A 27,916-nucleotide genomic window follows, 5' to 3' on the forward strand; every position below is an offset into this window, starting at 1 on the left:
GAAGGCAGTGGAGGATGGCCCAAGTGCTTGGGCCCTGCACCCGCATGGGAGACCAGGAGGAAGCACCTGGCTCCTGGCTTTGGATCAGCACAGTGTGCCGGCTGTAGCAGCTATTTGGGGAGTGAACTAATGGAAGGAAGACCTTTCTCTTTCTCTCACTGTCTATAACTCTACCCGTTAAATGATATATATATATATATATATATATATATATATATATATATATGAAATGTGGTCTCCTTTTTTACTGTCCATCAGTCGGAGACATGGTGTTTGAGTTGCACAAGTGATTTTCAGTTCTTAGTATAGCCTGAGCCTCTCTTCAACTTGCTACTTGATAACAGTCCCCAAGAAGGTAACCATTGTTTTGAAGCTAAAAGCAACCTCACTCCACTCTGCAACTATATGGGACGTTAGTCCAACATGGCCTGAGACGGACACTCAGCCCTATAACCAGGTGGCACCCTTTTTTTCATGATCTCTCCCCTTTCTTTCAACCCTCATCTCTTTTCCCTCGAACGAATGCCCTAATGATTCGCTTCAGCCTTACTAAAACACAACCAGAAGTATTGAGGGAATACCTTCCTTTCTGAGAGACAGGGAGAGGGATTGAAACTTCCCCTGTGGGTCTGCAGAAGCCAGGGTCCTACTCAAGCCAGAGCATGACACAGCTTGCACAGCTGGAGAGCCGCTGCCCTGCGTTTACTGCAGACTCCCATCTCTGATCATGACGCTGGCTGTGATCAGCAAAGATGCCAATCCCAAAGTAGGAAAAGGGACTTTTGCAGGCAGGGCTGGCAAAGGACGTATCTGCCTTGCAGGTCGGGAACACTTGGTTCTGCTCACAGTTTCTCATTGAAGTGATTCAACTGGAGTAGGACAGAGATAAAATGATGAGTGACTGAGCTTGAACTTATGTATTTATTTAGTCTTTGGGTTTTACAGGTTAGAGGACCTTCTTAACCTCTGGATTTTACTCATTTAAAAATGAACATTTTTCATCTTAATGTCTGGGGCTGCAGTTATGATGGATAATGGAGAACACACCAGGTTTTGGTTCATCACTGGCTCTATACTGTACTTTGTTGATGATCCTATGTGATTTCCATATGTGTACTTTCCCGTGGTTGACATAGAAAAAACATCTGATCAATAGGTTTTCAGCAAATTAGATGCTTGGTACACTATTACAGTTATGTAAATTTTTACATCTTTATTCAATTTGTGTGTTGCCTAAGGTAGTTTCCTTTTAGCTTCTCTTGTTAAAAGCTTACTTTAAAGATGCGGAAGTAGACTGTTAGTGTGATTTTTGAGATACCGACCAATGGTGAATCCCACACTCCGTGTACCACTCTGTCCTCACCAGAAAGTCTTCTCCTTGCTGGGAGGCAACCAGGCAGACTTGCTCACAACCATGCAAATGGTGCGTGGCCGGCTGGCTGGTGAATCTGTTTTCAAAGTTGGTTCATATGTTTGTATGTATAGATCAGGCATATCCGTTCACATGTTAGGAATATTTTTAGTTTTAGAAATAAAGGTTTGCCCTTGGTTTTCTTGCCTGTGGAAGTCTGAGTCAGACCATGTCACCACTTGACTCACACAACAGCAACCTAGTCGATGGAGTGTGTGTTAAGATCAGCTGGAACCATCCATAAAAATAACACCAGGTCAAGCCAAAGGAGGCGCAATTCAGCCTTCAACTCCCTTTGTTGTCCTGTGGGTTACAGCTCATATAATATGATCTCTATGAAGAGTTCCTGTAGTAAAGCTACCTCGTGAAGAAATACATCATCTTCAGAGTGCTATGATAATCCCAATTCTGAGAACAATTCCACAGTTATAGCTGCTAGGATCTCTGTTCCATATCCCCTCAGTTCCACTTATGAAAGACAGTAAAGTGGAAATGTTGAGGGGGGAGGAAATAATGACTGAGCTTATCCAACCCAGAGAAGTCTGGCCTGCTCGCTCGGTAGGCCTAGCTGGAGGCCTCCCATCTTGCTATGTTGTCTGTTTCATTTAGGATGTGTCCTAAGTAAAACCATAGGCAGGTTCTTTGTGTACAAATAGAATTTATTGTTAATATCTCAATGATTTATGTGCATAAAACTATACCTGAATCATTAAAAATATTATTTAAATTCAGTCATCACAGTACTTTGATGACTATGATCTCTTAAGGTAAGTGGCAGAGAGGAAAACACTAGCAGTTAATAAAATGCATGGTCAATAACTAGTAAAAATATATTGCGTGAGCGGACAATTGTGAAAGATGTGATCCCTTTTAACTTTATTCTAAAATTCACATAAGAAGCTATTCATACTAAATTTGTTACCCCACACCCAGTTGAGATGTTTGTACTGATTTTGGGGGAAAAAAATCACATATGTTGTAATAAAAAGACGTGGAAGGAGACAAAGTAGAGAAATAGATGTCAGTGTTGAAATGAAAGCTTTCCTGCAGCTAATACCTATCATCGAAAACTGGAGAGAAATGACAATGAGGCACGCACAGCTTCTCGTGCATTGATTCACATGTTTAGTGCATTTGCTGCAACAGGGCCACACTGGAGTGTGCTAAAGCGAGGGTGATTTCCTCTTCTTCAAGGGCTTTACTTTCTGACAATTTGCGGGAGGCTCAAATGCAATCCAATAACCACAATGGATCTGGAGCTCATTTTAGTGTCTTTTCTAAATTATAACCAATTTCATTTCTTGTGGACTTGTTCTTTGGTGACTTGGGGAAAAACAATGGTGTTATTTATGTAGGTTCATGAAAACATTGGTTCTCTTCCCCCTAAATCCTAAGTTTCTATAAATGTGTTGCTGAGGTTGAATTATTTTGCTCCCTTGAGTGGGCAACATGGTTCCAAGGCTTAGGCTCTCATAATTTCTCTCATTGCACTCCTGGATCTGAATGGTGTTAGAATAAAGTGCTTTATTCTGGTGAGGGTCTGCAGGCTGTACCGCCAGCCAGGGGCAGATGGAAAAAGCAGGGTGGTAGTAACAGGCAGAGCCCTAGTCTTCCTAGAGATAATATCCTGGTATTCCCACTGATTTGAATATATCATCAAGCATGGAGGGAAAACATCAGTGGGTCACTGGTTTGCAGAGCAGGTGCTCTGGCCAGGTAAAGGTGAAATGATGACCTCTGACCCCTCTTGCTAAAAAAAAGAACCGTTGCAAAGATGATAAGCTTGGACTTGTTTGATAGACCTGGGTTTGAATTCTAATTCCACTGGGTTATTTTAGTTCTTTATGAACTTCAGCTTATTTACCTGTAAAATGCACCTGCTTTTGCCTCAGAGTCATGAGAACTGTACATAAAGGGGGATATAGAGCCAAGTGCCTGCTTGGTGCTCAGTGCTCGGTTAGTACCTTTCAAAGAACTCTAGCAAGAAATAGGCTCGGTTTAGTTCATTGCATTAAAATCTTGATGTTGCTTGTATCACAGTGACAAAGATTTAATCAACTGGGCTCTGTTACAAAAACCTGGACACAATTTTAGGAAAAGAAGACTTGTTCTTTTTATTGTGATTTATTTCATTGAATAACAGCCTAATAAACATTCTTCAAAGGCTTGCTGTTCTATCCAGTACAATTTGACAGTTTCCTCAACAACCCAATCGATCCATCAGTAGAAATATCAACATCCACTGGAAGGATTCCCTAATGGAAGGAAGAAACTGGGTCTACCTTATTCCCTCCTGAATCCTCAGTGGCCAGGAGGGCACATGTCCCATACGGGTGCTCAGAAAGTACCAGAGAAGGGATACAGGAGGGCTACAGCCACTTTCCTATCAGTCTATCCTTACACCAAATTTGTGGGATTTCTTCTCTGTCATCTAGTAACATCTGTGGACATCTCCGCATGTCTGACCCTTTCTCATTCTGGCAATTTCTCTACGCAGTAGCATTAGCACAAAATGACAAAGTGTGTCCTCTCAGAGCCATCTACAACCCAGCCAGTCTTCTCAGCATTGCTGTGTCCTCCTCCCCCACCCCTCTATTTTCTGAGGTTCAGTCCAGAGAACTGGTGTTCTCTCTATAGTCTGTATTTACGTCCTGAAATACATGGAAAGAAAAGATTATGTTCATTTTAGTTCTGCTACATTGTAGCCTCACTATTTCTTGCAATACCACTAGCTTTTCTTCATCAGTAGTCAGCTCCTCCCAGACAAGAAGAAAGGTTTAAAGTGCAATTCTTGCAAAAAAGAAAAAAAAAGGAAAAGACTAACTGTTACTTTACTATCACTTCAGAAATTGGGATGCCTTTGATCTTACTCATTTTGAAAATGCAGTAGTAGAAATGGAACAAGTATAAATCATGCTGTGTCATAGGAACTGACATGATTTGGCAAAATCACCAGAGCCTCTCACTTGATATATTTCTGAAAGCTATATCTAAGTTTTGTAAAATAAACCTTGTCAGAATTGCAGTCATGAACTCTGTATTGGAGGCCGTGTTTTATCTCCAAGTGCTTAGAGTGTAAACTTTGAACTACACAGAAGTTTTCTTTGGTTCTGTTTTCATACTCAGGCTGCCTTAAAATTCAAGGTAGGAGAATTACTTACACAAAGGGCCAATTGAAAGAAAGCTCAGAGATTACCTACTCTAATTATGGCATCTTGCAGGAGAGGAATTTGTGGCCTACAGAGCTCTGGGGTTCCTCAGAAAAGAAGAAAATGAAAGGGGAGATGCCATCGAACCTAGACGTTTGAGAGTGGCTTAGTTCCAGGGCTGTGCTCCAGCCAACTCATGTTAAGTACATGAAAACCACTGTGCACTGCTCTTCCCAACACCACGATCAGTGACATCACATGGGTGGCTTGAAATTGGTCATGAAGGAGCACTTACACCTGGGAATCAGCAAACACTGCTACAAGTTGGTTGTTAAACATCACCAGCACACCACTGCTCAGAGTTGAGTTTGAAATACGTGATAGACAAACTGTACGTACTATGAAAGTACACCTAGCTATAGGTAATTTAGGCATGACTTTTTTTGCTGTTGAAAATAGAAGGAAAAGTATCAGAATAGTACTTTTCAGAATGCTTTTGCTTGACCAATTTAATCTGACAGTTTAACATTCAAAAGTTTATTTACTTCATAAAAATTACAAACATGTGATAGGTAATTTTATTATGACTTCTCTATTATTTTAGTGTGGAAAAATCAGTATGGCTAAGATGAAGGATTGTAGGCATGGCTATCAAAATACACTTCCATCTTTACAATAGAAATAAATACGTATGATAACAGCACACTTAAACAAGTTTTCATAGAAAATATTGTATCACCTTATATTGTATTTTGGACACTTATGAAGATGAGAGTGGAATCCTTTTTGCAGTTCATGCAAAAATGAGATCAAGTTGATAACACTCCAGCATCTCCACATTTCCCACCTGCTGCCACTGTAATATATTAACTGTGCTTGGAATTCAGTTCCAATCAAATAATATATTGCATTGGTTGCAGCATCCGCATATCGACCTTGCCAGCTGGAAAGGTACGTCTTGACACAAGAAGTCAACAGCTTTTTTAGAATTCTCCTAGGCTCTCTTTCTCCCTCCTCAGCACAGTTGCTTCACTACTTCCAAATTCTCTAAAAGTCGTCAGATATGTGTCTTCCAGGGCCAAGGGGCACCTCTTGGAATTATATTTCAGTTTCTGCAAGTTGCATGTGCTTTTAAGCAAAGGAGAGAAAGGTTTTGTTTGTTTTCTGGGCAGTCGCTAACTCATAGTAAACGCGGATGTAAATAAAAGGAGGGTCCCGGATGAGTACCTGAATTGCTTTGTCGGGATTTGATCCACCTCCTTTATACTCTTTCCTTTTAGAATGTGACTCGGTGATAATCATACAGAACTATGTTTGTATACAGCAGGAACCAAGTGAGAACTTTGCATCTAAGCACAAGGATTGTAGGCCAACGCCATGGCTCACTTGGTTAATCCTCCACCTGTGGCGCTGGCATCCCATATGGGCACGGGATTCTGTCCCAGGTGCCCCTCTTCCAATCCAGCTCTCTGCTGTGGCCTGGGAAGGCAGTGGAGGATGGTCCAGGTCCTTGGGCCCCTGTACCCGCATGGCAGACCAGGAGGAAGCACCTGGTTGCTGGCTTCGGATCGGTGCAGCACGCCATTTGGGGAGTGAACCAATGGAAGGAAGACCTTTTTCTCTCTCTCTCTCTCTAACTCTGCCTGTCCAAAAAAAAAAAAAAATAAATAAGGATTGTGTAGGGAAATTGTATTTCTCCAGCTTTCATGACTTGAACTAGAATACTAGAGAGCTGCTTGGGAAAGAAGAGATTTACTTCAGCTCACAGCTTGCAGGTTACAGTTCAGGGTCAGCCACAGGCCAGTGTCTGATGGAAGCTGGCCATGGGAGATGCAGAGGAATGACCACGTGGTACCAGGGAGCACAGAGAATAACTAGGCTGAACTTGCACACAAATAATCAACCATATCCTAAGAACCACCCTCCGAGGGCGTGTCCCCACTGACCTAAGAGTCTCCCACCAACCCTGCTTCCTAGCCACCACAATGCGATCAGGTCTTCACCCTTCATCAAGCAGTTGTTAACACTAAAACATCAGTTTAAACATCTGCATGACTTTTGAGAAAACAAGTCCTCCTCGACCCATAACAGTATTGAATGATACTATTTGCTCTTTTGGTGTGTTTTACAGCTCTCCAAGTCATTTCTAGGTGAACTGACGTGTAGAAGAAATGAGAGACCATTAATTAAGAAAATGACCTATACATAGAGCTTTCCAGGAAAAATAATAAGACAAACTTAACTGGCATTAGAAACCGTGTTTATATTACTTTAACATATTCTAGCCAAATACATAAATCCAGCAGGAATTTTTAGTGGTATTTGACCTAATAATGATTGCATAACGGATTTGGCAATTTTTTCTGATGTGGAATGTGAGAGCTGGCACATGGGGGCAATTAGATTTCTCAAGTGGGAACTAGAATGGCCTGATTTTGACCAGTTTTATGTCAAAATTCTACAGGCACAATTAATTAGAATGCTGTCAAGCCCTTTCTAAGGAACGGATCCTGGGATGAACAGTTGTCACCATCAGACCCCTGTGGGGCAACATCTTGGATAGAGAGTCCCTTACAAGGGTGACTGCATTTGACCTTCTTTAAGATCTGGTTAGGATGAATTCAAATGAGGCTGCAAAAACATTTTTCACCTATTTCTCTTTTTGAGAAAGGAATGAGGTCCAGTCTTGGTTTGGGTTGGGGTTCATAGGTGAGACCATACATAAAGAGTGGAGCCTAACCTGGGTTTGTATCCCAACTGCAGCCTTCCGTAAGTACAGGGCCTTGGGTTAGCTGACGGACCCCTCTGTGTCTTATTTGCTTTTGGACAAACTGGGGACAATAATAGCATCTATTCCGTAGTCATGAGGATCAGTCAAGGCAGATGCATGAAGTTCGTACAATGGTTTCGGGTATGTGGCACACTCTCAGGAAACGTTCGCTGGCGTTATTAGAAGGGGTGGCTGCTAATGAGCTTTAGAGACAGCACCTGCTGAGAGAAGAGCCACAGACAGGCTCGGGTGAACAGAGCCAGCTGGCTGGGCTGCGAGATCCCTCCGTGAGTCGATGTTTTTGCTTTGCTCCCCCTTCTGCACAGATCTGCTTAGAGCACAGAGGAAAACATCTTTAGCCCCCTGAGTGGAGCCTTGGCTGAAATAGTCTGTGCCGTGCCAGGGTTCAGGCTGGGTCCAGGCAGATTCAGATGTCTCTTAGGCAACTCAACTTATGGGGGAAAGCATTTAACTCAGGAGGCAGATAGAGGATGGGATGCACCTGTGGTTCGTCACTTACGATGCTTGCTGCTTGAGGTGACTGTGCAGTTCGAAATGTCACAAGATGTGGGTGGCAGGGTGTGAGTCCGTAGAGACTTCAGGTCCCACTGCCCTTTCTTTTGGAAAGCATCCTTGCTGTGCCATCGGATCATGAGGACTCTTAAGCTGGTTTCACAATTCTTATGCCGTGGCGATCATGGAACCAGAGTTCTCCACTTTAATGAAGTGTGCAACATTCATCTACGTAGCATCTCCAATGCCAACACCCTGTGCTAGACACTAGGGACGCGAAGTTAGATGAGCATTGTCCTCATTCTTGGGGGCCTTGGTCTGGTTGAGTAGAGGGACTGTCAACAGATGGTGACATAGTCAAGGCACAGAGAGAGCATCAGTGAACAGAGAAAATGAAGAGGTCGATCTTGCCTGGGAAGTTGGGGAAACTTCAGGAGGAAGTTGCTTGAGCTGATAACCAGAGCATGGGTAGGCTATTTCTCAGTGACAGTACCATGTGTGGAGGGACTTGGGGGAAGGGTGTCTGGAACTGGAGGCCATGCTAATCAGAGGAAACAGCACAAAACACATTTAGCTTTTAGGTTCTCTTGATTCAGAAGGTTTTATATATCCATAGATGACCTGTGATGCACTGGACCAGCTATGGAGACATGAAAACATCTCAGTCTTGAGGAGCACAAGTGCGGGGAGCAAACAGCTGTGACAGGTGAATGTGATGCCGTGGGGTTGCTCCAATGGCCCTCCTACGGGAGGGCAGCAGTGAACAGGGAGGCTGTCTACCCAGCAGTTTCGGGATCCAGTGGAGGGTCGAGCATGAAGGCGGTGTTTGAGTATGGCTTTGGAGATGAGATGTGTCTCCTTGGAAGGCAGAGGAAAGAGTGTGTGTGAAGGCATAGAGGCAAATCACACAGATTGATGAGATTAAGAAAGTTGGAAGAATGTGAGCACCTTGAAGGAGCAGGGAAATGCAGAAGACGAGGCAGGAGAGGGAGCTGGGTGATGCAGGTCCTCAGGGTTGTGGTTTGAAAATGCTCATGACAGTGACAGTGAGGGAGATGGAGCAGAGCAGCTCTATTCTGGAGTCAGGGAGGTACTTGCTTTATCCTGAGCATCCAGCAAGTCTGCGACAGAAGCCTGAACCAGGGCAGTAATAGCAGGGATGAGAAACTGATTTGGAACCAAGGTATTTTAGAAGGTGGTGCAACCAGAACGTGGTAACCAATTGGCTCTGATGGAATAGGCAGAGAGTTGGATTATCTCTAAGCTTCTACTTTGTCCAGGGGAATGGATGGTTCTGTGACCAGTTTAGGAAGCGGAGGATGGAGCAGATACTCATGGGAAGGTGAATAAACTCACACATAGATAGGTAGATGTGAGGATGGAATCCTGGAGGAGGACCTGGCACATAGCACGTGGGTCAAGAACTCAGGGGAAGTGTGGATGTTTACCAAAACCGTAGAAGGGCAAGATCTCCTGGTGAATGAGTCTGTTCACTGTGTCTTCACTACATTGTACTCCTCCTGTAGCAAAGTGCGGTGCTGTCAACCCCAGGATGGTCCACCAACACCAGATGGAGTTCCCAGATCAGTTTCCATGGAAACAGTTAGGGCTATCATTTTACCCTGAGGTGCCTTAGAAACACAATTCTTTTTTATATTTGCCATGGTATGACAAAAAGTCGGGGAGCACTCTGTTGGGGAAAGCATGGGGAGAGATGGGAAAAAAAATTAGCAAGGGAGTGCCAAGCAGCATTGCTTCTAAAGCTCTACAGAGGAGCCAGCCCCACAGCTGGGGAGGAAAACAGGGACAGCAGGGAGACAAGAGCGAGGGGGGAGAAGGAAGTGTGGGGGCCAATAGACCCCAATGCAGCAGAGAGAACACGAAGTCTAAACCATGTTCAACTTATTAGGCAGAGAGGAAATGCTTAGTGACTTCACCAAATGTTTGTTCAATCAAGTAGCAGAGGCAAGTTGGAGCTGGTAGAAAAGTGAACAGAGCTGAGAACATAGAGGTACTGAGCTGCCTTCTCATTCAAGGTCAAGAGTGAAAGATGAGGCCAGTATCTTAGTGTGGGGCAGACCTCAGCAGATGGGTTGCTTTGTTTTTCAGTTATGCACAGAGGTGTGGCCACCCTACTTAGGTTAGAAACTCCCTGAAGAAGAGACTCTGTTTTCTACCGGGTAGGCACATTCCAGTGCTAGTTCAGCACATGCTGGTCCACATATTGATGTTTGTCGGATTCCAAACCACATAGATCGCCAGTGCACAATTCGGATATGCATCTACTCATTTCTTTTTATTATTTTTATTTTTTTATTTTTTTGGACAGGCAGAGTGGACAGTGAGAGAGAGAGACAGAGAGAAAGGTCTTCCCTTTTACCGTTGGTTCACCCTCCAATGGCTGGCGCACCATGCTGATCCAAAGCCAGGAGCCAGGTGCTTCTCCTGGTCTCCCAGCGGGTGCAGGGCCCAAGCACTTGGGCCATCCTCCACTGCACTCCTGGGCCACAGCAGAGAGCCGGCCTGGAAGAGGGGCAACCGGGACAGAATTGGCGCCCTGACCGGGATTAGAACCCGGTGTGCCAGCGCCACAAGGCGGAGGATTAGCCTAGTGAGCCGCGGCGCCGGCATCATCTACTAATTTCATAAGGAGAGAAAGCAGGCTGTGTGAAGTTAGCCAGAGATAAGAAATCTATAAAAATAACTGGACTCAATGGACAGTTATCCTCTTCCCCTGGAGATTTGCTTTTATCTAGACTTATTTGAAAATGTAACAGGATACTTTTTGCCCACTTCTTTCTGCACAATCACCTTTCTTCTACATTCATCTGTTAAGTAACGTTTTCTCCACCATGGTGCTCAGACCATATGTTCTCCTTCTGTAGCGTTTTTGGTGTTTCTCTGGGTAAATGGTACTTGGGGATGGGTCTCATTCGCAAATACCAAGCAAACATACTAATTGCACTTATGCATGAGATCAGCATTTCCTGGGCAACAAGTTATTGATCAAAAACACCACTGCCAGCATCACTCTTAAATGGAAAGGTGTGTGTGAATTTATACTCAGTAAAGATGCCAAAAAACCATGATAGTCTGTATTCAAACTGTCTGTTTGTTCTAGGATGTGTCGTTTAAGCTCAGAAAAGTGTTAGAAATGATTGCAGATCATAGCAAATGGACTCTATTTTCAATTCTCCTTATTTTAAACTCCACCAAATCCAGTAGGATTTCCAGACATTTACATTAAGATTCAATATGGATGTGAGAATCATGAGACCTTTCAATAAGAAACTATGCACTTTAAAATAATGAAAGGAATAAAATAATTCTGGTGAACTGATTGGACGTATAGATGCACACTTCTCTTTAGTAGAAGTTTGGAAACAATCATTCAGGTATAGCGGTTTCTGTATGCATTTTTCCAAAGTTAAATTGGGTACAGACTTACTAAGAATATTTAGATTGCTCTATATAGAGACTGGTTGTGTTGGCTCAATTCCATGTTCAGCCAAGGAATAGGTAGACCCCGAAATTACACACTTGGGTGCTGCCCCTACGTGGGCCCATGGGTGCTGTGCTTGCATTAGCACAGAGCTTTAAGAGTGATGGGACAGATGGTTATATTGTCCCCAGTTAACTTCTAGTTACCATAACTTGTACCATCTAACGTCACATGATTCACTACTGTATTGTTCAGACTTTAAGCAGTGTATTAACATTCTGAAGGGGTAAGAAATGCAATTTTACTTCTTTATATTGTTTTAAATCAGATACTTGAAAAATATTACATTTCAAACTAACCCTAAGGACCACATGAAGACAATCAGAAGCTGTCATTTAAAGTCTTGTCTCTACTGTAAAATTTAAGATTTCACAGATCTCATAATATCCATGCTGTGAATATTCAGGCATCAACTTGGCATTCTTTAAAAAAAGTCTTTAAAACCACATGGACATTTCACTTTGCCAGAATATCTACCTCTTCAATAATGCTTAAAAATATCAAACTTTAACAAAAATGTCCACTTTCCTCCCATTCTAAGATTCAGAAATAGAAATATCTTTTGTTTAAGACCATTTTTTTTCTCTCTCTCTCTTACTAGGTTAGACCATATTGTCAACCCCTTTGTTTTGGTTGGTTGATGGATTAGGCAATTAAACTTACTGCCCCAAAAATGTATTCTAAACACAGACAAAACACCTATTTCCTATTAGAATTTGTGCTTAGGACTTTTGCTCTTGGAACCTAGGGAATGTGAGTACAGCTAGACAGGAAAACGTCATAGTGGGTAAAAAGAAAGGTGATCAACATGAATAACAAAGAGTTAAAAAATATAAAATGTGAGAGTACTTCAAAAGGTTTATGGAAAGTGGAATTGAAAAACAAAGGCATGAGAAAGTCTTGAAATTTTTGCATAATATGAAGTCTTGTAAAAGATCATGGAAATGCATATTATGAAAATGCCATGCATGGCTTCCATCTTTTTTTGCAGCAAAATAAGCTTGTCTTTTAATTCCACTTTTCTATAAACTTTTTGAAGTGACCTTATATGTAGCAACAGTGCTTGGTCCAGGTGGGACAAATACATATTTTTGTAGTAGAGATGCTCTTTGTTATATTTGTTGGTGTTATTAGCTATCTCAGTACATAATAGCTGTGACTCGTGCTTGCAAAACTCCCTTAAATTTGTGAAGTGTTCTAAGACCTTGTCTTCTCCCTCTGTACTACACCTCTTGAGATCAAAAGGATGTAGGCTCTTCCCTGATCCTTCCTAAGTAGTATGTTCAAGCTTACGAAGCTCTGAGCTCCTAGTGTCTGTGGAATTTTCCACTGCAGATCCCACACACAGAGACATAGTACTTCTGAGAGTTTTCAGTAGAGATTAACACAGGAGGAGGAGCTCTTCATGTCACACCCAGTCTAGTTCCTAAAAGGCAAAGCAATTTCCATTCAGGAGGCATGCAATGATACATTAGTCAACAATGGACTCTATCTATGACAGTGTTACCATAAGATTATATAGGAGCTCAACAATTCTATCCCCTGGTGACATTGTAGCTATGGCGATGTCATAACACAGCCCATTGCTCATGTGGTTGGGTGATGTTGCTGTAAAGCACACCCACTGTGCTGCCAGTAATGTAGAAGTATAACCTACAATTGTTTATCACCATAATGTTGATAATGATAATAAGCTGCTATGCAACTGGTCTATGTACTTACTATAATACATTTTCAGTCATTATTTCAGAGGGCACTCCTACTAATATAAATAAAAAGGTTGTAAAGCAGTCTGTGTGATGGCAGCAGCAGCATCATTCATCCTACATTTACTGCATTTCTTTGTTGCATCATTTTCTCCTGTGCTTGATTTCATCTCATGTTTAATTCAGCATGGCCCTAAGAATGATAGGCTGTATTCTGTACACACACACACACACACACACACCATATAGCCTAGGTGTGTAGCAGCCTGCGGCACCTAGATTTGTGTCCTTGCACTCTATGATGTTCTCACAGTGATAAAAATTGCCTAAGGGTGCAGTTCTCAGAATGTGTCATCATTAAGCAACGCATGGCAGATGCAAAGGAAGATGTTTCTTAGAAGTTCCTGAGTCACTTTTATTTTTTATGAATGTTTATTTATTTGAAAGGCAAAGTTACAGAGAGAAGAGGAGATAAAGAGAAAGGTGAGAGAGGAGAGAAAGGTGAGAGAGGAGAGAGAGGAGAGGAGAGGAGAGGAGAGAGAGAGAGAGAGAAAGAGAAGAGAGAGAGAATCTTCTATCTGCTGGTTCACTCCCTAAGTGTCCTCAATGGCCCGGGCTAGGCTAGGCCAATGCCAGGAGCCTGGAGTTGCTTCTGGGTACAGGGCCCCTAGCACCTGAGCCATCTTCCACTGCTTTCCCAGGCACATTAGCAGGAAGCTGGATCAGAAGTGGAACATCTGGGTCCTGAACTGGCACCCGTATGGGATGCTGGTGTCACAAGCAGGGCCTTACCCCGGTGGTACGCCCACAGTGCCTTGAGTCACTTTTAAAGCACATCCTGGGCTGGTGCCCCCACGACTTTCCATTGTCTTTCCCGGGAGACTTTCCATGAGGGTGCTGGGCTGGAGCCCCTCTGTGACTCACAAGCCGGGGTAGCCTGTTCAAAGGGTGAGCAAGGAAAGTTTTCAGTGCTTGTGCCATCTCCTCTTTCTAACACTAACCTTGTCATCCTCTTTTGGACACAATAATTAATTAATCACAATTAATTACCCAGGGACACACACACACACACTGCAGCACATTTTATTCAATGTTTCAAGTAAAGGGGGTCCTAATATTTGTAACCCTATTATAAACCAGTGTTCTACTCTTCCCAAAACACGCCTAGTGAAATCATACCTCCTTTTTTAAAAAACAGCTAAATATCTTAATTGTTTTTTAAAAACATTCATTTGGAGAAAGTCAGATCTGGCCATCTGCTTCTGCATAGTTAACTAGCAATGTAGTAAATACAATCTGAGGATCTAAATCTGTCCTCATTCATTGCATTCATTAATCACGGGGCCTATGTTACAGCACCACACCACTCCCATGTCAAATTTTATAATGATGGGTAAAGGCTAATCCCAGGATATTTCTCTTACTGCTGATTGTCACAAGACAATAAAATTTCATGTTGTATGTTTTTCAAAATCCACCATTGTGATGGGGAAAATATGCAAATCCATGTGAGATGCAAAACAGAATGAGATGCACTTTGTACATATGGGGATCTAGGAGCAGGTGGTTTCCTTCTGCTGCGACTCTGGTAAATGTTTTAGCTGCTTGGTATTTGAGGAGCTCAGAGTCCAAGATTCCCTCCTGCCAATAGTTTCGAGGGGAACACTCTGTACTGCCAGGTTCACCTGCCTCCAGATCTGATAAAAGACAGATTATTAACCATTTTCATAGATTCTACAGGGAAGAACTATCCAGTAATTATATAGGTAAAAACCAATTAAAACTGCTTCATCAAAAATAATTACCTCAATCAACATTTATTTATCAAATGCTGACTCTGTGTGAGGCATTATATGCAGAGAGAGAAAGACAGTGATGAACAACATAGTCATGTTTGTTGCTCTAATAGATGTGACATCTTTAAGTGTCACCTTGCATTGGTCCAAATTCCCAAAAGATGTTTGAAATTTTAAAAAAATTGTCTAAAGATCTTTTCCCTTTAAAGTTCATTTAGAATATTTTAAGCAGATGTGGGTTTTTTCCCTATATCTTTTGTCTACAAATGAGAATTTAAAAAATTACTCATGTCCACATCAACATGAAAAGTATTGCTTCTGTAGCCAACACTGTATTTTCATGCTTAATTGTACATTGAAGAAAAGAAGTGAGAATTTCTTCTGTTGTCTTAACACACTCTTCATTACCATTGACAATTGTAAGCTATACAAATAAGAAAACAATCTCCCTACTAAGAAAGCTTACTCTGTGAAGTTGGAATCAGTGCTTGGAGCATCCTCTGGTAACCAGGTGCTAAATGACATTTGCCCACTGACATCCAGTTCCTGGCCATCTGCACACACCTCCTGCAAAGGCTGCACTTGGCCTTGCAAAGTGCTGCACAGCCGTTTCATTGAGCAGATGTGGATTTGGGGTCTGAGGGAGAATCAGAAGTGTGTCTTCTATTACCACTTGGAATTTCCTTTTTTAAAAAAAATTATTTATTTGAAAGGCACAGTGATGGGGATGGGGAAAGAGAAAAGAGAGGAGAGAATCTTCCTACTACTGATTCACTCCCTAAATGCCTGTAACAACTAGGGCTGGACCACGCTAAAGCCAGGAACCCAGAATTCCATCCAGGTCTTCTACATGGGTAGCAGGGGCCCAAGCACTTGAGCCATCATGTGCTTGGGTGTGTTGGCAGGAAGCTGGATCAGAAGCGGGGGTATTGGGACTCAAATTGGCACTCCGATATGGGTTGTGGGCATCCCAAGTGGCAGCTTAACCTGTTGTACCACGATGCTGACCCCTGGAGTTTCATATAATGTGTACTGAGTAAAATCCTGTGCAACTATTAGAGTTATTTAGACAAAATGAATGGAGGCCAGTGTTGTGGTACCACAGTTTAAGCTGCAACCTATGACACCGGCTTCCCAATTGGAGTGTGCCAGTTTGAGTCCTGGCTGCTCTGTCTCCAGTCCAGCTCCCAGCTGATGTTCTGGGGAAAGTAGTGGAAGATGACCCAAGTGCTTGGGCCCCTGCCACCTATGTGGGCAAGCCAAGCGTAAGTCCAGGCTTCTGGCTTCAGCCTAACCCAACCCCAGCCATTACAGCCATTTGGGGAGTGAACCAGCAGGTGAAGATCTCTTTATCGCTCTATCTTGCTCTGTCACTCCACCTTTCAAATAAGTAAAATAAATCTTTAAAAAATAAACAAAATATTTATTTTAAAGTTTCTATTTTTGCCAACCATTCACACTTAAAGGACATAGAAATTTCACAAGCTTGTTATGTAATGAAATGAGTATTTACTTTCTTCTTCCTGCTCACTCACAAGATGGAATAAGATGTTGTATGGTGGACTAACATAGAAGATTCTTAGATTCTTTAAAAAAGGAACAAGCCTATTGAGGTCCTCTCCATGATATAGCCTGTTACAAAATATCATCATTAATATACAGAAAACAGATTGTGGCCCATACTTTTCCACAGAGTCAAGTTAATAATGACCTACAGGAGGTTCCCAGACTGGTACTATCCATGCCTTTTTTAAGTAAGTAAAAACACTCATTCCAAAAGTTAGACATTTTGAAGCACCCCCATAAAGGCACACATGATGTGCACTTGGCATTTGGGTTAGCATCCGCTGGTCAGGAGACACAAAGAACTGGTGGCCCTCATTTTGTACTTTCTACAATTCAGTATTTGCATACATCCTGCAGAATGATGGCACAGATGTGTCTGAGATTTATTAAGACTTAAGGAATAACTGGTGTATGTGCACATGGATGGGATAGCATCTCACAGAAACCCTGTGTTTCCACAGCAGGTCGTGGGCCATGAGCGTGCTGTGGGCAATACTGATAGGAGAGAGATGTTCAGGGTTGAGTAGTGGATCCCTCTTAAAGATGAAAACAATGTTGATTAGACCCATGGAATTGAGTTACTGTTTTCTGTTATGTACACGTGCAACATCATAAGCATGTTTCATATGTGCATATGCAAAGCCGATGCTCAACCCTTCCTCCCAGAGCCCTAGTACCACCATAAAACTCCAGCAAGTTGACCATTAGCCATGGGCTACAAAATCAATCAAAATCAAGTTAACAAAACCAACTCATGTGGCAAAAGAAATCACCGCTCAAAACTGAATTTGATATTTGCTGCTACAGCCTTGGGCCCTTTGATCTCAGCGTGTGTCTAAATTTCAAGGAGTGGATGAAGGTTTTCTGTAAGGGCACAATAAGGCTTCTATTCATCCTTCGGATTTTCTTGGTTCACATGAATCATTGACTTATACAATCCACCTAGTGGTTATCTACTTGTTGCTATCCCACCAAAAACTATATGCATTTTTTAAATTTTCATCTAAATAAAAAGAGAAAATTAAATGTCCTTAGAAAATGTGCAGAACCTTCAAAACCTGTCCAGACACTCCTCTACTCCCATTCCTAATGACCTTGGATGTCAGTCCGAGAGGAGGCCTGATAGGATAGGAGAGCGGTTTTCAGCCCATACTACGTGGATGAGTACTCTTTACATAGCAGCACAAAGTTTTGGAATTCAGCATCCTGTTATCAGACATTCCAATACGCAGTTTGATTTTCTACAGAGTATATTGTAGGGTCTCACCCAACCCACACTGAGCCTCTGGGAGAATTAGAAGAGGGTCTGCTGCAGGTTCACTGACCAGGGCCTGGGGAACGTCATCCTCTTTACCCCTTGGCTCAATGTCCTGGTATTAGGACAACCTGCACAACGGGGCTTGGTGCAAAAGCTGAGCAACCAGGTTTCCTCTTCTTCATTTCATTCTTTCAAAGAAAGAGATCCTGACTCTCAAGTTGACTCGTTAGCTAAGTTAAACCTCCGTCCAACGTCATATTTGCTGCAGTTGATTAAAACGTAAGCAAGCGCTGGAGATGCCACATGAAATTTCCCTTGGGAGACTGTTCCTGGTGACCTCTTCTTAAGTAAAAACAATGTCTGCCTGGTAATTCTACTTCCACTTATCTCTCAATTTTCATTACATGTTCCCATTTACTTCCTTTTGGTATCATTGACCAAAGAGTGAAATCCTAACTTTAATACCCTTGCCCCTTTTTCAGTTTTCATTTATTGAAAAGGCCATCTTCTTAAGAATTGGGACTAAGGAGAAATATTTTTCCTATGATCTATGGGAGTGTTTCTCAGCAGTAATATAGATATGAGTATATATGAGGGGCATTTATAGAAATGTATATTTTTAAAAAAAATTTTTTGACAGGTAGAGTTACAGACAGTGAGAGACAGAAAGGTCTTCCTTCCATTGGTTCACTCCCCAAATGGCCGTCGTGGCTGGCACTGCACCAATCTGAAGCCAGGAGCCAGGTGCTTCCTCCTGGTCTCCCATGCAAGTGCAGGGACCCAAGCACTTGGGCCATCCTCCACTGCCCTCCCAGGCCACAGCAGAGAGCTGGACTAGAAGAGGGGCAGCTGGGACTAGAACCCGGCGCCCATATGGGATGCCAGCGCCACAGGCAGAGGATTAACCAAGTGAACCATGGTGCCAGCCCTGAAATATAGATTTAAAAGATGTTTATTTTGGCACAAAATATTTTTGAAAGCCATACATAATTTTTTCATAATACATATTTCCATGAATTTGTTGAAGACCCTTATATGCATGGACTTCAAAAACTTTTTACATCAAACATTTGTTGATTTATTTGAAAGGCAGAGTTACAGAGAGAGGGAAGGAGAGACAGGAGAGATCTTCCATCTGCTGATTCAGTCTCCAAATGGCCACAGCCACTGGAACTGGGCCAGTCTGAAGCCAGGAGCCAGGAGCTTCTTTCAGGTTTCCCACATGGGTGCAGGGGCCCAAGGACTTGGGCCATCTTCTGCTGCTTTCCTAGGCACGTTAGCAGGGAGCTGGATCAGAAGTGGAACAGCCAAGATTTGAACTGGCACCCATGTGGGATGCTGGCGTTGAAGGTGACAACTTTACCTGCTCTGCCACAATGCTGGGCCCTAATTTCTATTTTAATTCTATGGGAAAATTTTCATGAAAATTTCCTCATATACACTTCTACATATATGTACCATGTATACATATGTGGTATTATTTATTCAGTATATATACACACATATGGCTAAATTTAAATAATGTCCTTTCCATATGGATATAGAGCATCTCAAATAAGGGATATATCATGGCAAATTATGTAATACTGTGATTTTGAATATCACTCACTGAGCTTGAAATGTAACTTACAGGTTATTTCTAAATGTGCAAGTCCTTGAAAAAAGCTACCATGTTCACATCCTGCTCTTAGCCCAGAGGAAGGAGAGAGGAGAGAAATCCATCAAGATCCCATGGCTGGGAACTCTGGGTGATGCCTGTTGGAGGAAACCAGGAAGCGAGGAAGACTTTAGGGTCTCAAGAATCTGACTTTAGTATTGTTGTTATCGAGTTTTAAATATTTAAAATCTTTGACAAGTACATGATTAATAAAAGCCCACAGGGAAGATGGAGCAGTGGAGGCATCCGTGTGCGTGTGTGTGTGTGTGTGTGTGAGAGAGAGAGAGAGCGAGAGCGAGAGAGAGAGAGAGAGAGAGAGAGAGAAAGGGTAATACTTCATTTTGTGTGAGTGCAGGTACATACTGAAGCAGTCTGCAGGGGCAACTTCATACATGAGCATCAGTGCCTGACACACAAAAACAATGATTGCTGTTAAGCGATTGTGGGCTTAAATAGTAATCCTCTCTTCTCTGAGCTTCATTCACTTAGTGGATCATGGCCATTTATCTCAGAGGAAATCTTTGCCAGTTCTCTGCAAAAGGAACAGGGCTCTGGGAGCTGCCTTCTACCTAAGGACTCAAAGGCTGTGTAGTATTTGCATGCGTGATGACCTGTGGCATAGACATGACCAGTTGCCTGCTCTGACGGGTGCTTTATCATCTGCTTGCCTGGAGTGTAAGTACATCTGTTCTGGTTGCTTGGTGGTCAGCTGAAAAAGGCATCCAGGCATGGGTTTAGAAAGGGATCTCAAAACTCTAAAAACACAAGCAAAGATAATTTCTGAAATCTTACCGTGCTTCATCCCATCCTTGTCACCCCGTATGTGATAGTTGGATTTAGAAGACAGATGAAGGGAGAAGGACCGGGGAGAGACATGGCTGTGCTCTGTCTCCTTCCTTCTCAACCATAGGAAGGGGCTGTCGAGGAGCCCTTTCACAGTTTGGCATTCACGCTGTGCTCAGGCACGGGAGGGCCCAGGGGAGGGATGGGGACCATGGCTGTCCTTGCAGGATGACGCCAGGCAGTGAGCAGACTCCATTCACGCGGATAAGAGAATCAGCGTGTGTTTCTGATAGTGTTTCTAGAACTGTTTGAATTGAGGTTATGCCTAAGGTGTTTTCCATAAAAATATTATCTAAAAACATAAATGATTGCATTTGCATCTTTAAATCTTGCATTTTACTTTCGTGAGCTTGGATTATGGTGACACATGGGATGATTCGGGGGAAAGGAGTAATAGCAAGTAAATTACAAAAACTAAAAGGAGATGTGTGTAGCCTTTTGGGAATGTTAGATGAGGCTGGCTAGTGGCCAGCAGTAGAATTAAGAAGAGGACTACTATTAATTAGACAGTCAGAGGAAGAGACAAACAGAAAATAGTCTTTCTGATGGCACCCTGGTGGTGGAAAGTGAGGAGCCACGTAGCCATCAAAAAATAGAAATTATTCAACACATAGTAATTACATTAGCCTCTAGTCCTTTATGAAATATATAGCCAACTGGAAACAGCTGAGAGATCAAGAGCGGAAAAAGATAAATATTTGGGTTCAACTTGTATCATTTCTGGAGTCAAATATTTACAATGCTCTACTCTGTGTTTTCCCTGTGAACTATAGCCCCTAGGTTTGTTTAAGCCATGACTTAGGCAAGACAGAGGAAACATTTTCAGTTTCCAGGATTTATGGGAAGGTCTGAGCTGCTGGCTGAGATGGAAGTCTGTGCACACCCTGTTGCTTTGCTGTGTTTGCTTGCTTAACGGCAGTACCCTGGTTGCTAGTCACAATCACCCTGTTTTATTGCTGTCTCCCTTCATCCACTGCCCAGGTAGGTTACAACAAATGCACAGACTCCTTGTTTTCGTTGTGCATCCTGACAGATAACTAGGCCTATAATGATCACAAATATGAGTGTCAAATGCCTTACATTGAAAAAAAAAAAATCCACTACCCTAGATTAGATTCCTGTTGGTTCAAAGTATGAGAAGCACACTGAATGGCATTCTTTTCTTCATTTCTTATTTAATTATGCATTAAAGATTTATTTATTTGAAATGCAGAAAGTAAAAGTGAGAGAGAGAGAGAGACAGAGGTCTTCCATCCACTGGTTCATTTCCCAGAATCTCATCTTGGTCTGCCACATGGGTGGCAGTGACCCAAGTACTTGAGCCATCTTCTGTTGCCTCCCAGGCACAAGAGCATGAAGTGGAGTAGCAGGAACCCAAACCAGTGCTCCAAAAGTTTAACCTTTTGTGCTGCATGCTTGCCTCTCATTTGTTCATTTAGTTTATTTTTTTAATTAATTTATTTTTTAAATTTTTTAAATTTATTTTTTGACAGGCAGAGTGGACAGTGAGAGAGAGACACAGAGAGAAAGGTCTTCCTTTGCCGTTGGTTCACCCTACTATGGCCACCGTGGCCAGCGTGCTGCAGCCGGCGCACCACGCTGATCTGAAGCCAGGAGCCAGGTGCTTCTCCTGGTCTCCCAGCGGGTGCAGGGCCCAAGCACTTGGGCCATCCTCCACTGCTTTCCCGGGCCATAGCAGAGAGCTGGCCTGGAAGAGGGGCAACTGGGACAGAATCCGGCGCCCTGACTGGGACTAGAACCCGGTGTGCTGGTGCCACAAGCGGAGGATTAGCCTATTGAGCCATGGCGCCGGCCTTCATTTGCTCATTTAAAGATGAATATGTTTGCCTCCTTTGTTCCCTGTGATGTACAGGGCTCAATGACAGCTGAGACATAGTGCTTAGATGAAAAAGGCACAGAGTATGAATCCGTATCACCTACATGGCTGTGACAGGAAGAAGACTTTTTTTTTTTTATTTTAAGATTTATTTCATTTATTAGAAAGAGCAGCAGAGAAAGGGTGAAACAAAGAGAAAGATCTTCCATCCACAAGTTCACTTCCCAAATGTCCCAGCAGCCAGAACTGGGCCAGGCCAAAACCAGAAGTCAGGAAATCCATCTTGATCCCACGTGGTTGTCAGGGGTCCAAGCACTTGGGCCATTTTCTGCTGGTTTCCCAGGCACATTAGCAGGAAGCTGGATTGAAAGTGGAGCATCTGGGACTCAAACCTGAACTCATAAGGGACACGGGTGTTCCAGGTGGTGGCCTAACTTGCGGGCCCCATGGGAGATTTGACTTTCTATCTCATCTTTAAATTTGCTAACTTACAGTCCAACGCATGTGAATTTTCCAATGGAAGTAAAACATGTGAGAATACCCTCATGTGCTTTCTGCTTTGATGAGCAAACCCATGGTGGATTCCAAATTAGCATTTTTTTAGCCTCAAGGGAATTTCAAATTGTGGAGAGAGGCAGTAATTAAAATCACAACAATTGCCTGAACATTTATTGCTTGTGAGATGCTTTACATATATTTCTGTTACTCTAAGATCTGGTAAATTAAAACTCAGGGTTAGCAGGCTTAGTGACTAGCTCATGTAACAAGACATAGGATTCAAGCTGAATTTTAAGAATCCGCATTTTTATACTATATAATGTTAAATAAATAAAATAGTCAAATAATAAACAATAGTTGTTTGGGTAAATACTCTAGAAATTCAGAGAAAGGGAAGATCAAAACAAGATAGCAATCAGTTTTTATTTATTTGGTAGCATTTATAGGAGGCAATACTGGAATACACACACACATATACCTGCTAATAGATACATACACATGCACTCACAGACTCACACACATGATATGTGCATACATATATGTCTGTATGTGTTACATGTTATATATATGTAAGAGAGATAAAGTTAAATTCATCCTAGGAGTTTTTGGTACAAGGAGATATATATGTGTACTCATGAAAAAAATGCCCCTTGTCAGTGCTGACCCACAAACAAAAGCTGGACCCCAGCAACCACCCCAGCAGGAACTGCGCTCCCCTGGACAAGGTGGCCGTGTCCACCCTCCCACTCCAGGGCAGAGTGCTTACAGAAGGCAGTCAGTGGAAGGGTATGGATTTGGCTGACTTGTAATAAGGAGGGGATGAGTCTGCTCCTGGTTCTCTCAGGAAGGACCCTGTTGGGCCCAGGCTTCTCAAAACAACACAGAAAAGTAGGACAGAGGTTGAAGAAGGGCCAGGGCACACCCTAAAGGGAGCAGAAGAACCAGGGTTCTGCCCCTACATGGAAACAGCAATATTTTTGCAACATGTTTCTTAGAAATCAGACATTGTTGAGGGTAGATCCTTAAAGCAGGCCTGGCCGCTTAGATACCAGGTGCTCTGTGACACATTTTGTTTGGAATTCAGTTTTATTTTTTACCAATTTTTTTTGCTTATTCTAGGTTATATTTATATATAAGTGTATAGTATACAATGTACATTATATTCATTGTCTTTTTCACTCATTACCACTTTATTTATGGATCCATCATTCCACACATCTTTAATTGTCCACTTTACGTGAGCCGGTAGGTGTATCACTGACTCTACTCACCCTGTTGCTTCGCTATTCAGACCTCTCTAAAAGGAATGGTTCTTGACAAGAAAACCTGCTGAAGGTCACAGGATTTATTGCACTAGAGAGAGAGAGGGAGAGGGGGAGATCTTCCATCCACTGGTTCACTCCCCAAATGGCCACAGTGGCAGGGCCAGGACCAGGCAGACTCCAGGAGCCAGGAGCTTCTTCGAGGTCTCCCACAGGGGTGCAGCAGCCCAGGCACTTGGGCCATCCTCTGCTGCTTTCCCAGGTGCATTAGCAGCTTGTTGGATCAGAAGTGGAGCAGCCAGGACTGGAACCAGCGCCCACATGGGATTCAGGCGTCACTGGCCACAAGGCCAGCCACAGTCATTGAGATCTCAAAACAACCAGTCAAAGGAAAACAGAAACTTCTGTTCTAGGGCAGGCCTTGTGGCACAGCAGATTTGGATGCCTGGCTGCTCCACTTCTAGGCCAGCTTCCTGATAGTACATCCTGGGAGGCAGCGCTGTTGGCTCCATGAATGAGCTGGACGGGTTTCCTGACTGTTAGCTCATTCTGTCCCATCCCAGGCTGTTGAGGGCGTTTGGGGAGTGAGTCAGAGGATGAAGGGCTTCTCTCTCTCTCTCTTCCCCTGCACACACACACTCCCTTCCCCTGACCTCCCTCTTAGTAGGTGAAAATAAATAAATGTCAAAACATATTGCCTCTCTTTCCCTTTGGGTACTTAAAAATGTCTACATGGGGCCAGCATTGTGGCACAGAAAGTCTCATGTGGGAGACTCAGATGGAGTTTCAGGCTTCTGGCTTTGGCGTGGCTCAGTACAGGCTGTTGTAGCCATTTGGTAAGTGAACTAGCAGATGGAATAGCTCTCTGTGTCTGTGTCTGTCTCTGTCTTTCTCTCTCTCTCTCTCTGTGTGTCTCTGGCTCTCTGGCTCTACCTTGTGAGTGAATGAATAAATCTTTAAAAATACTCTACATGGTGATTGGAGAGACTACATAAATTTCTTCCAGGGCAGGCATTGTGGCATTCTCCCATAAGTGAGGACTTTGTCCTAACAATCTGACTACATGATGCTTTGTGTCTTTAATATAAGACAGTTATAGGCCGGCGCCACGGCTCACTAGGCTAATCCTCCGCCTTGCGGCACCAGCACACCGGGTTCTAGTCCCAGTCGGGGTGCCGGATTCTGTCCCGGTTGCCCCTCTTCCAGGCCAGCTCTCTGCTGTGGCCAGGGAATGAAGTGGAGGATGGCCCAAGTCCTTGGGCCCTGTACCCCATGGGAGACCAGGAGAAGCACCTGGCTCCTGCCTTTGGATCAGCATGGTGCGCCGGCTGCAGCAGCCATTGTAGGGTGAACCAACGGCAAAGGAAGACCTTTCTCTCTGTCTCTCTCTCTCTCACTGTCCACTCCACCTGTCCCCCCCCCCCAAAAAAAAAGACAGTTATAAAGGAGTGGGGCTGAGTTTCTTATGCTACTGATAAGCCATGGAGGTCCCAAACCAGGAGAGCTTCTTGTTTTTTTGTTTTGTTTTGTTTTGTTTTGTTTTTGTTTGTTTTTTATTTTTTGACAGACAGAGTGGACAGTGAGAGAGAGAGACAGAGAGAAAGGTCTTCCTTTTGCTGTTGGTTCACCCTCCAATGGCTGGCGCGCTGCGGCCGGTGCACTGATCCAAAGCCAGGAGCCAGGTGCTTCTCCTGGTCTCCCATGGGGTGCAGGGCCCAAGGACTTGGGCCATCCTCCACTGCCTTCCCGGACCATAGCAGAGAGCTGGCCTGGAAGAGGGGCAACCGGGACAGAATCCAGCGCCCCGACCGGGACTAGAACCAGGTGTGCTGGCACCGCAGGCAGAGGATTAGCCTATTGAGACGTGGCGCCAGCCAAACTTGTTTTTACTTGTGTGTGTGCGGCATGATGAATTCATAGGCTTTATAAGGTGACTTTTTTGAATAACAAAATAATTCGTAGTACAAGTTCTGATATTTTGTGAAGAGCCCATTTCAAAGCAGAAAATAGCAGATTAACACAGCTCAGCGTGTATTGTTTGCCTCGGATTCAGATATCAGGATTCGAGGAAGAGGAAGTAGGAGGGAGAAGGGTTACACTCCCTGCTTCCGGGGTGTGTGAGAGGGCAGTGGCTGTACAAACGAGTGTGTGCTTCAGGTTTGCATGGACTAGGAACTAACAGGTCCCCCTTACCACACTCTTCACAGAGTTTGAGTGTCAACGAAGCTAGCAATTGGGAAATCGCTGTTCTGAAGTGGAGTTCAGAATGACAGCTGGTTCAGGAGTAGGAGAGCCAGGCTGTTCAGTGCCCCCAGCATCAGTCTTCATACAAGTAGTCATTTTGCTGCTTCTCCTACCTTAGCAGCACTTATGCGCCCTGGTGACAGGATGAGGCATGCTTGAAACCAGGCTCATGTATAAAACTATTCCATCTATAAAATTACGTGTTTCATAGCTCCCACGTTCAATCAGTAATGAGTTTGGGGAACCAGATGTTAAGCCCCAACTCCTGCCACTGAGGAGTTTCCTATAAATATATACGTTTAATAATAAAAATATACGTTTCCTATAAATTGGGAAAAGCCAAGAAATAAACTGTTGAGGCTGGAGCAGAGTAGGGAGGCTTCCTGCCTCACCGCAGGGTCACGTCCCGATTAACACATTGTCAGTGGAAAACGTCGTAAGTGGAAAGTGCACTAGAGGCACGTGACCTCCCCCACGTCCTGGCCAGCACTGCAGAGTGTGTGTGTGTGTGGGGGGGGGTTCCACTCATGACCCTGGGGCTGTCTGGGAGCTGCACTCACAGCTACTGCGCAGCCTCACAGGAGAGCGTCGGATCGCACACGCTAGCCCAAGAAAGACCCAACTTCAGCAGTCCCAGTTCAGTTGCTACCGTTGTAAAGTCAACAAATAAGAAGTCAAACTAAGTGGCAGACTGTGTACAATCAAGAAAAATAACTCACTTAGTGAAGTAGTTGAGAAACAGGGCCATTTCACTACTGACTGAGAAGAGAACTTGAATGGCTCGTTCCTACAGAGGATGAGACTAGAAAGGGGGTGTGATGCTGTCGAGGTTTGATGCTAGCCTTGGGTGCAGGGCCGAAACAACTTTACGGTTTCTTTCTACTAATGAGGTTGCCCTTTTTAAGTTGGAACATATTGTTATGATTGTAATTTAGAACCAAGTAGGCCTGAGATTAAAAGCAGATATAAAGAATGAGATGGAATATTTACTTCAGTGAAACACAGTTCAACTTTCCCTATTCCAAAAAAAAAAAAAAATACATCCTTTGAAAGACATCGGTGTTTTCCCATGACTTCAGTATGAAAGGCAAAAGGGTCATGTGTGTTACAAGTCTTATTTCATAATCCTGCTTTATCTATAATTTGTTTTCCATGGCTTCAATTCCATGAGGTTAACCACAGTCCAAAAATATTAAATAGGAAATTTCAAAATGAACTATTCATACATTTTAGATTAATTTTATTATATTATTATAAATGTTCTATTTTATTATTGTTAATCTCTTATTGTCCCTAATTTATAGATTAAACTTCCTCAGAGGTGCATATTTATAGGAGAAAACATAATGCTATATATACAAATGGTCCCCAGCGATGCATGGTTTCACTTAACATTTTTCAGCTTTACAATGGTGTAAAAGCCCATTTATGTAGCCATTCTGTTTTTCAGTGCAGTATTCAACAAATTACTTGAGGTATTCAACACTTCATTATAAAATACCTTGTGTGTTAGATGGCGTTGCCCAGTTGTAGGCCAGTGCAGACATTCTGATTTTTTTAAAGATGTATTTATTTATTCAAAAGGCTTAATTATGGGAGGGAGCTGAATTGAAGTGGAGCAGCCAGGACTGGAACCGGTACCCATATGGGATGCCGGCATTGCAGATGGTAGCTTTATCCACTGCGCCACAGTGTAGAAATTCTAAACACATTTAAGGTAGGGAAGGCTAAGCTACAACATTTGATGGGCTAAGTGCAGTAATTGCATTTTCAACCTATGATATTCATGATTGCAATTTATGATGAGTTTATCGGGACGTAGCCCTATCATGAGTCCAGGAGCATCTGCATGGGGTTAGATACTATTCACAGATTCAGACATCCACTGGGGGGCTTGGAACTTA

The 27,916-nt window shown here is 43.1% G+C and overlaps 1 protein-coding gene across 3 annotated transcripts in view; it reads left to right on the forward strand.

The window, feature by feature from the left end:
- The window catches only part of PHACTR1 (phosphatase and actin regulator 1), a 586,996-nt gene that overhangs the window by 36,064 nt on the left and 523,016 nt on the right, over window positions 1-27,916 (forward strand). The window contains exon 1 of one of the 3 annotated variants that reach the window (XM_062184633.1): window positions 8,529-8,549. The exons of the other annotated variants lie outside the window; for them this stretch is intronic. The gene's annotated coding sequence lies outside the window, so the exon portion shown is untranslated. Of the gene's footprint in view, window positions 1-8,528; window positions 8,550-27,916 lie in introns of those variants that run through there. 3 annotated transcript variants of the gene reach the window in all.

Source organism: Lepus europaeus, chromosome 3 (genome assembly GCF_033115175.1).
Source record: "Lepus europaeus isolate LE1 chromosome 3, mLepTim1.pri, whole genome shotgun sequence".
Taxonomy (NCBI): Eukaryota; Metazoa; Chordata; class Mammalia; order Lagomorpha; family Leporidae; genus Lepus; species Lepus europaeus.